Below are 10,691 nucleotides of genomic sequence, written 5' to 3'. Positions count from 1 at the left end.
ACCGTTTGCCGATTCTTTTTGGGCGCATGCATCCTTAATTGCTTAGAGAGTTATTGAAATTGAATAAAGAAAATGCACAGTACTATCTAAACGAAAAACTCACTATATTAACAAAATATTTACAACTTAGAGTAACAAATTTACAAATCGGACTCCATAAATGATCATTCTTCCGTATTCCATCAATTGTATTTATTTAATTTCTCGCGGGCGTTGATCGTTTGTTACGATCCACCCCCGCTGTTGCTAGGATATCCACCAGTCACATGGTTTGGTTTATGAGCAGCAAAAGGGTTGCCATAGCTCGGTCTATTCTTATTATTAGTCTATGGGATAAAAGGATTAAAAAGGGAAAGGTGGGGCTTAGCTGTTAAATCTAATCAAATTGCGGATAAAAGTGAAAAGAGTTTTGAATTCTTGCTGGTAATTTCGTAAAGAATGAGTGTGACAAATGTTATTCAAAAATTTATCAAACATTTTATTGGAAAGTATTGTAGAATTGAAAAAAAAACTAGTATGTTGTGGCCATCACGAAACTTTCTTCTATATTTTTCTTTTTTTTTTCTGATCCCTCCCCATGCTTGACGAGGAAGCAATATTCCCAACAAAAACAAAATTACACATGCAAAAACTTGACGACCATCCCAATGTCTGAATTATTGCAAAAGCAAAGCAAAGAGCGAAAATTGAAAGTTATTTTAAAAGCCTTGCTTGAATTAATTACAAATATTTTATTTGTTAACAAACATAAGATGGCAACAGTTAAACATTTTAAATCATTGAGATAATATTTCCGATCATTTCCATACAATTAAAATCACGAGAAATACGCAGACGACAATCTATTACGATTTATCCTTCTTATTGTTGCATTAATAAAAATATTTTTATTCGCAAAAAAAAAAAAAAAAAAATCAACACCTCTTGGAGCGATCGGCGTCAAAATAGAACCAAAGCCTGTTTACATATGGATTCACATATATTCCAAATTTCAACCAGAACGTAGCATTACTTCTTGAGATAGGGCACTCAAAATGGAAAAAAAGAACGGGTGATTGCGCTACCCCCTTTTTAGCTGTTGACACAAAAATAAAATCAGTTCTTATACCCACTAAGGGCTACTTGCCGATAAATTTTTCTTTCATTCCGTTCATTATTTCTTGAGATACAGCAGTCACAATTGACGACAAAAAACGTTCTATAGCTCAACCCCAGTTTGAGTTATTGACACCAAAATTAAATCAGCACCTGTTCCTGTTAATACCAACATATGGACCAAATTTTGTTTGATTCCGCCAGTTACTTCCTGAGGAATAGCAAACACGCGTAATTCGAAAAACGTCCCATTGCTCCACCCCCCTTGGAGGAATTCGCGCCAAAAACTAATGGGCACAAGTTCACATAGGGGCACATATGTGTACTAAATTTCGTTCGATTTCATGCGGTAGTTTTTGTTGTAGAGCGGCCACAAAAAACTGGTCACACACAGACGTGACACACATACATACACACATACATACACACACACATACATACACACACACAGACAGACAGACATTTTCCAAAAATAGTCGAAATGGACTCGGCACACCTCAAAACGTTCGAATCCGTCAAAATTCGAAATTCGAAAATTTGCACGAATCCAATACTTTCTTCTATGTATTAGATATAGAAGAAAGTAAAAAAAGAAAAAATAATAATAAGTGAAGGTTTTTTTTTTTTGAATAATTTTTGTTATATTAACCAATAATTCAAATTTACTTTAGTTAAATCTAATTAAAAAATGAACAGTATGAATTTCTTCATTAAGTCTAATTTTATGGTTAACTAATGTTTAATTATGAATTTTTTAAACTATTCCGGTTATGACGCCGCTCCGGCTATGACGACACTTTGTTGACAGTCCCAAAGTTGTCGTGATAACGACCAAAATATAAAAGTTATAACATTTCAGACAAGTTATTACCAATAGTATCTATAAGAGTAATTTCAAGTGGTTTCACAAAACTAATTTCTAATGAACTAGTAAGTTACTCTTGTGTTACTTTTTTAGCTGACTCGTTGAAATTAGTTTGATGAGTTGGAAGCACATACTGTTGGCGCCGCTTAAATGAATACTATCGGTTCCAATAAACATTATTCGATTAAGCAGGGTATTTGACTAAGCGGGGAAACTTTATTTACCTTTCCTTGTTGACAACTTTTGTCTTAAAACGTAATAATATATCAATATCTAATAGAAGGTAAAATGTTTTAGATTAAAAAGCGTTTTAAATAAGTTAAGTATTTAACAAAATAGTATAATAATTAATTATGTATAATACAAGTACATATGAAAATTATAAATATATAACTTACAACTTGAGGTATTAAGTCTTTGTTTCGACACCTTTTTTCAGCTCATATTTTTTGGCGGAAGTCCATAATAGTGGATTCCTTGCTCAAGGTATTTTGAGAACACTTTTCTAACTTCAATTATTGTGTTTTACGTAATTAATATTTATCCATTTCTTATTGTCTGCAACGTTTGCATTTCGTTGTTTTTTAATTTAATTATCGACTGTCTCTTGGTAATGGCAACAATAAAAGAAACTATAAATAATAGTGGAAATGCTTTGATGGAATATGTATGCTGTTATATGCCAAAAAAAAATTCGATTTTGAAGTCAATAATTGCTCTTATTTAATTTATTTTTAACGTATTCAAAATTTTTTAGCAAAAATATATGCAAAAGCTGATCACTATTATTCAATCAACGAGGGAAATTATTTGATTCAGAGGGAATCTCTAACATTACACCTATGGGGAAATATTTGGTTCTGGGAGATTTTATTCCTATAAGCGGGGTATTCGTTTATCCGTTACCCGATTAAGCGAGGCTGACCTTTGAGCAATATTCTATATGAGGAACTTAGTATCAAGATCAGATCATTCCATGCATTTTCAATTTTTTTCCCTTGCTATTTGATACTTTTTGGTTGGTATTATCACACAGCAAAGCATTTTGGTGTGAATATCTCTCAATCAAAAACTGCTGTCAAAAACCTGTTTTATTTAAAAAACAGCTCCTACTGAATGGCCAATGTTAAAATGCATAATTAACATCAAAATTACTACTATGAACTGTTTAAGCAACTCATAACTTTGATTTTATGGGCAAATAATGTGGCATATAGTTGATACTAGTAGTACCCACACAGTGATGCCTGTGATAAAAATTTAAAGAAAATTTGTTGAATTAAAGAAAAACAAATTACATCAAAATTACATTTGCAGTAGCTTTCAAATGTAAAAAACTCCATGATTCATCGCCAAATTCGCCAAGCGACTTTCTAATTAAAAAGAAAATCAAGTAACATACGCACAATGAATTTAAAATAAAGTAATAACAGTAAAATATTCATAAGCAACAAAGGCAACTTCCTCCAAAATGTTTAAAAAGAAAGTACTAATTGAAAAATTTTCTGGAAAATGGACCTTGTGTTATAGTTGAAAATTGTCTGGAAAGTGAACGTAGTGTTATAGCAATTTCTCCAAAGAGAAGCCTTGAAAATTGGCTCAATTAGAATCTTTTATATCTCTGGTTCTAATTAATTGAGAAAAATGGAACAAACATCATCTTGTTTGTGAAGGAAAACCCTTTCCAACGATATATAATGTTTGGAGGGGGGGGGGGATTTTTTACCCCCTAATTAGCCAAAATTTAGCTTAATTAGTTAATCAGAAAAAAACTAATTCGAAATTTAGAATTTGGGCTTCAAGGTATGTTCGAATTTTTGTGCCAAGTTTCAGCGCTGTAGGTGCTATGGGGTCTTCTGGCCATCGGGTACAAATAAAGAAACACCTTCACTTTTATATATATATAGATACTGCCAGAATTTATTTGGAATTTTAAAAGAAAGATTCAAATAGACTGATTTATTTAAGCAGTAACTTGCCGTCCTTAAGCCAGGGCTAAAGCACAACTACATGCAATATACCGACAGCCCAGTTATCCCTTCCAGAGACTGGAGTTTTGTCCTTGTTATGGGCTCATCAGTCTGGAAAAGTGAATAACTGAGCTGGAGACAGATGTCATCTCGTTGAAGCTGAGAGTGCTAACAAGCTGGTAGATAAAGTAAATTTAACACACCACAGAGAGAGGCTGCAGTCAAAATTACTACAATTAAATGTCTTCAGTTAAATATTTTCAGATACCATAATTGCTTACAACTCAACTTCAATAACATAAATGCTGCGACGGTGAAAAGTTTGTTATTTTTCAACATGAATCAATTTCCTTCACATTCTGAATTTCTTCACATATTTATAATAGCAGAAGAATGGATTTTCATCCATTTCTTATTGGTTAGCAACTACGCAATGGGAAAAGTTGCATTACTCTACAGCATCCAAATATTTCATAGTTAGTTCTTCGTATGATCCCACTGCAGTTCCATTCTGGAAGTCTTCACACGTGTTGACTACCAGGGCCGGATTCGGAAGTGTTTAGGCCCCGGGGCAACGAAGGAGTGGAGGCCCCTAATCAGGGTTCAAAAAGACCATCATATTTCCGAAAATATCCGATACTTTGATATATATACGAATATTTTGATATATATGTATATATCTGAGATTTTCGATCAGCATTTTAATCTAAATACATCCTGAAGTTACAAAAAAAAAAATGTCTGGGAGAAAAAAACGTAGAATTTGCTGACCCGTAAAAGTTAGGATATTTTGTAAAAATTTTATTGTTGGGGCCCCCTTTGTTGTGGAGGTCCCAGAGCAGTAGCCCTGCCTGCTCTCCCCCTAAATCCGGCTCTGTCGACCACCATAGTAAGCAAAAAATATATTTTTCCAGGTCTTTATACTTTTGAAAATATCAGCACCGGCTCTAGTAGTTTTTGCCGCCCTAGGCGGATATTGAGAAGTGCCCTCCCCCCCATTGAATAATAATGATAATTATAATAATATAAAACAATAATATATTAAAATAAAAATGATAGTAAAGTGCTTAAAATTAACGTGAGTTTCTAGTTAAATTACAAAATGGGTTTTGTATATCCAAGCACTGATACACACTTTAAATTATCTTTTTCAACATTAAAGTAGTGCATCTTGTGGCACTGAAACAGATATCAGTATTTTCAAAAGATTTTTAAATCACTGAATTTGTCGCTTCTAAAAATTAAATTGAATTTCTAGTTAAATTCCCAACTGCGTCTTGCATATCCAAGCACTGGTACACACTCTAAATTATTTGTTTTTAGCATGGAAACTAAGAATCTTATACCATTAAAACAGATATTCATATTTTTAAAAAAAAAAGTTTTAACTTCAAAATTTGCCGCCCTAGGCGGCCGCCTAGGTCGCCTACCCCGGGAGCCGGGCCTGGAAAATATTCAAGGTCAAATCAATTTTTTTTTATAACCTTGAAATATCAATGCCTAATAACCTTGCTAAATGAATGCTCATATGAAAGCTTATTCAATGAGTTTTAAAATGATACTTAGTATGATATCATGGTTCTTATAGAAGGTGAAAAAAAAATTTGTAAGCACCGAATTTTACTTTTTACCACTTTTTGAGTACTTTGAGGGGTCTCAAACAAAAAACTATTGGTTAAAAAAAAAAGTAAAAAATATTTTTTTTTCACCGGTTTTTTTCTTTCAATATGTGGGTAGCCTTAAACTTGTATGTTTTTAGTGGACTTACTTGACATGAATTTGAAAAGTGTTTCTTTTTCGTTAATTTGATGTGAAAAGAGATTTCTGAAAAATATTTTTTAAAAACCTCATTCAGTTATTAATATTTGGAGCAATTAAAAAGTCGGTTTACATTTAAAAGTTCCATTTTTCAAGGCCGAATTAAATGCTCTTAAATGCACTTGAAAATTAGGCATATAAAAAATGAAACTTACCAGTTCACCTTAGTTTTAACCTGTTTATTCTGCCCAGTAAAATGCACTTTGGCATAAAAAGAACCATCTTTCGTTTGAAAGACAGAAAAAAAAGTTCTCTTGATAACTTCTTTGCTGCCATCTTTGCGAAGTTTTATGCATTCAAATCCAAATTCCTCCACCAGCACCTAAAAATGTTACAAGCAGAATGAAATCAGATTATCAAAAATAACTATTTTGGAAGAAAAAACAAATGTGTGTTGACTGTAAGTCAAATTAGATGCAGAACTTAAAATAAGTATTTAATGCCAATCAGTAAAAAATGCCAGTTAATTTTAATTTACATTGCATAATCTTGTGAGAGTGCTGAATATAGTGAAATGTGAAAATAGAAAAACTGATGCTATTCAAGTGAACTTTTTCCTAAAGAGTATTTATGCTCAGCATTTTTGTCTAATATTCTTATTCATTCAGTCATTTATTTATTATCAAATACAAATACAAATACAAAAGTGACGACCAGCAACAGGCTCTGGGCCCAGCTAGACTGGTCCTAGTCAATTTACAATCCCCAGTGAAGATCAATGGCCCTCTTAAAACTATCCACTCCCGTGCTCATTACCACCTTTTCCGGTAAGCTGTTCCAAGGTTCCACTAGCCTGCTAAAAAAATAATTTTTCCTAATATCCATGCTAGCCTGAGATTTAAATAGCTTAAAACAATGACCCCTCGTCCTGTTTTAGGTGCTAAACTTCAGCCCCGTAACATCTTTCATTTTAATAAATTTAAACAACTGAATCATGTTACCTCGGTCTCTTCTTTGCTCAAGACTGTACATTTTTAGCCTTCTAAGCCTGGAATCATAATCTAAGTGGAAAAGTCTACTTATTAGCCTTGTAGCCCGCCTTTGAACCCTTTCCAATACATTAATGTCTTTCTTAAGATAAGGAGACCAAAACTGAACAGCATACTCCAAATGAGGTCTTACCAAACTTCTATATAAGGGCAGAAGAACTTCTTTAGATTTGTTTGAAATAGATCGATTGATAAGCTGTATCATTTCTGAAGAAAGTACAGAAGCTCTACAAATAATAAGTTTTCATACTAATTTCATAAGAAAAAGTCGCAGGTGTCGAAAGATTTCATTCGGAAGGATTTCATAGCAAATATCTTGTTTGGAATGTATGGTAAAGGGAAATGGTGAAATATTTCATTTGCTTTTAGCGCCACCTATCTAGTAACATTTTAACTACGTAGTAACACATGTAGTCTATTTCAGCCAAGAAGAAATAACCTCTGAAAATCAAGCAATATGATACAGCCAACCCTCGTTTTTCGCGGTTAATTTGTTTTAGACTTTACCAGAAAAACTGAATTTTCGAGAAGTAGGATTCTGTATTTATAAACCAAATATTTACCTATTTAGAGTGCATAAAACTTACTTGCCGCAATTTAAATAGGTTTTTTACCTAGTTAGATCTCTCTAGACATGAAATTGCACCCATTACATTTGTATTACTTAATATATAGCACAAAATAGGAATAAATGAGACATATTAGATGTAATAGATGTCACATCGTTAATTCTTGGGAAATAAACTGTACACACACATGCAGTTCTTACACACTACTACTAATCTATGAAAAAAGCTCAATTTGTTCGATGATGAATTAATTGCCAGTTAGTGATTGTATGTGCCCCCGTTCTTCCTCTGCATTTATCCTCATTAAAGGGATTACGTATACAACTTAAAAAGCTAGTACATTGTTGAACACCATCTACACAGCAGATGTATTTATCCCCTAGTAATAATACAGTGACTTATACTTTTCAGTTAGTGCTTAACGGTTAAAATGAGATAGCGACTCCCTTCACTTTCTTTGGCGATTTTATACCTCTACTCCCTCAACAAGTACAACTACAGCCCCTCAAAAGAGCTCACCTTACTTAAAAGACATACTTTGTTTTTTGTTTTTTTTTTTTTTTTTTTTTTTTTTTGTAGTAAAAAGTTTACACAAGCGCATAAAAAAGGTTAATTACTACATTTGAAAAAAAAAAAAATCGGGAAAAACCACGATGTAGTGAAGCCAGAATTGTGGTGGGATGACTGTACTACAAATTTACACTCAAATCATTGTCAAATAATTTTTAAATTTTTGAGCTCAAGAAGCAAGAAGTTGTAAGGATAACTTGCAAAGTTAACCATTTTTCGGATTTTTTTTTTACTTACTTTATTTCTCTTTAACTCATAAGTACAAATTACAAATTAAATGAATAAAAAAATTTATATATTGGCACTGAAATGCTCGATCAAATAAAAAATTGTTAGTAAATGGATACTTGCAATCATGGCTTTCTGATAGATTGATAATAATATTATTTTTGCGCAAGCGTTCTTTAGAAATACAAAAAAAAAAAAAAAAGTGTCTGGGAGAAAAAAATGTAAAATTTGCTGACCCGTGAAAGTTAGGATATTTTGTAAAAAATTTATTGTGGGGACCCCTCTGTTGTGGAGGCCCGGGGCAGTAGCCCCATCTGCCCTCCCCTAAATCCAGCCCTGCTCATTTTGCAAATAATAAAGAAATGCATTAACGAAGATATTTAGCATAACTTTAAAAGTCTAACATCTTTTGTTGGAGCTTAAACCTATTTCGTCAAGTGAAAACAAGCTTCTTGAAACCTATATAGCAATTTCCAATCGCTCCATGTTTCGTCACATTGCACATTCGTATAAATCTCACTTCCTTTGTCTCTCGAAAGCATAACCCTAAATAAAAATCTCACCTTAACTCTGACTCAAAAGAATTAAAACCATCACATTTCTGAAGTTTTATTGAAGTAATCACAAAAAATGAGGAAAAAATAAATTTTGTTTTTACATACTAAAAATCTACGACAAAAGATATATCACTAACAAGTTGGTTTTTTCCAATAAAAATATGAACAGAATTAGCTATAAAATATGACCTGAAACAAATAAATCAGTTAACTAAACCATAACAGCAAAAATAAATGTTACACTAGGGCATAAAATACTTCAAATTTGTCTTCAAAGGTAAAAGATATGACAGTAAGATTGAACGATAAAAATATAGCTTAAAAATAATTACCGGCAATTTATGTCTAGCTCTTGGAACATTTTTCACTATTCTTTTTTTCTGAGAAAAAAATTAGAGAGAAAAAACATGTTATTATTATGATGAAAAATGCACATGTAAAGATGTTATAAGCATGCCGAAAAAGAACGAAACTTACCAAAAATTCTTTGAAGCTAGGAGCAAGAGCAGTTGCAAGTGTCTAAAAAGGTAAACAGAGAATTTAGACGCTATATAATATTGTAAAAAACTTTAAATTAAAGTAACCAATATAAATAAGACAAAATACAGTATGAATACCTTTTGAAAAATCAAACTTACTGATTGTACAGCTATAGGTGAAACTTTGTAACAGCCAAATCATGCTTATTAGCCGAGTCCCACAATAATGACAAAAGCTTAGGAACAAGAAAATTTTTTAGGCGTCACCAGTGGCGTATCCAAGGGACAATGCCAACCCCCCCCCCACAAAATACAGAAATGATCCTTTTTTTTGCTGTAGAATACGACCGAAACTAACAATATCCATTTTTTTATGGCAACACCATAAGGAATCCTGCATGATAAATAAAGTTATTTCGATGTTTATTCACTTGTTATATGGTCTGTCTAAGAATTATTTTTCAATGAACAAGTTAACTTATTAGTCCAGTCATATTAGACATTAAAATCGCAAAGTGTGATGTAGTTCTGATTTTTTAACCATGGGTGGATTTATGGGGGGGCAGAGGGGGGCAATGCCCCCCCAGTTTTGGGAGGACTTTATGTAGTAACAACACATCTTCCAAAAATTTAAAAAAAAAATCATTTTTTTTTTGTTTTTGAGTAGTTCAGAAGAGCATGGGTGGATTTATAGGGGGGGGGGCAAAAAGTGCAATGCCCCCATTTTGAGAGGAGTCCATGTAGTAACAACTTATCTTCCAAAATCTTATAACAAAAAAAAAATCACGATTTTTTTCTTTTTTGAATAGTGCAATGAAAATGAAGAGAATAGCGAATGTTCTTTTCTGAAGGGAGAAAAGAAAAAGAAAAAAAACCGAACATTAAATACAAATAGTACAGCTGCCACTGGGGTACTGAAAATTAGTCTAAATTCACTATTTTGGACTGAAAACCATTTGGGCAAGTATATGAATGAAAATATAGGCTAAACGAGCTATGCATTCAGCTGCAACACTTATAATAATTGACGTTTGGGACCCTCCCTCCCCCCCTCCCCAATTTGCGCTAATAGAACGATCTACTCGCTACGATTTGTTTTCTCTCTTTTCAGAATGCTTATTTTCAATTTGCGTGATTTCAAAAACTAGATGTTTTGGGTTGTTACAGACGAAAGATTTTGAAGAACCTTCTGGTATCACAGGTTCAAATGAAATTGGCTGATTTGAAATGTATGCTATTGCAAAAGAAGTGCATAGCTAAAAGGTTTTTGTACAGCAAAATACTATCAAATGTAACAGTTTACACCATACTCAACGAATGTATATAAAAATGAAACAAAAGACTAGAAAAATTGTCCAACCATTGAATAAACAGAACGTAAAATCACTGTAAACAATGCGTTAATTTTTTAGGGGAAAAAATTAGGAATTCCTAGCAGTTCAAAACTAAATTTCTGATTTTCCAGAATCATACATTGTAAGGAAAACATCTGAATAAAAGAAAAAGTGAGGGAGATATATTTCCGGCACGAAAGCTTTGCACAATTCTTGT

Source organism: Uloborus diversus, unplaced genomic scaffold, assembly GCF_026930045.1.
Source record: "Uloborus diversus isolate 005 unplaced genomic scaffold, Udiv.v.3.1 scaffold_12, whole genome shotgun sequence".
Taxonomy (NCBI): Eukaryota; Metazoa; Arthropoda; class Arachnida; order Araneae; family Uloboridae; genus Uloborus; species Uloborus diversus.
The sequence above is the reverse complement of the archived record's forward strand: the minus strand, read 5'-3'. Positions refer to the sequence as shown.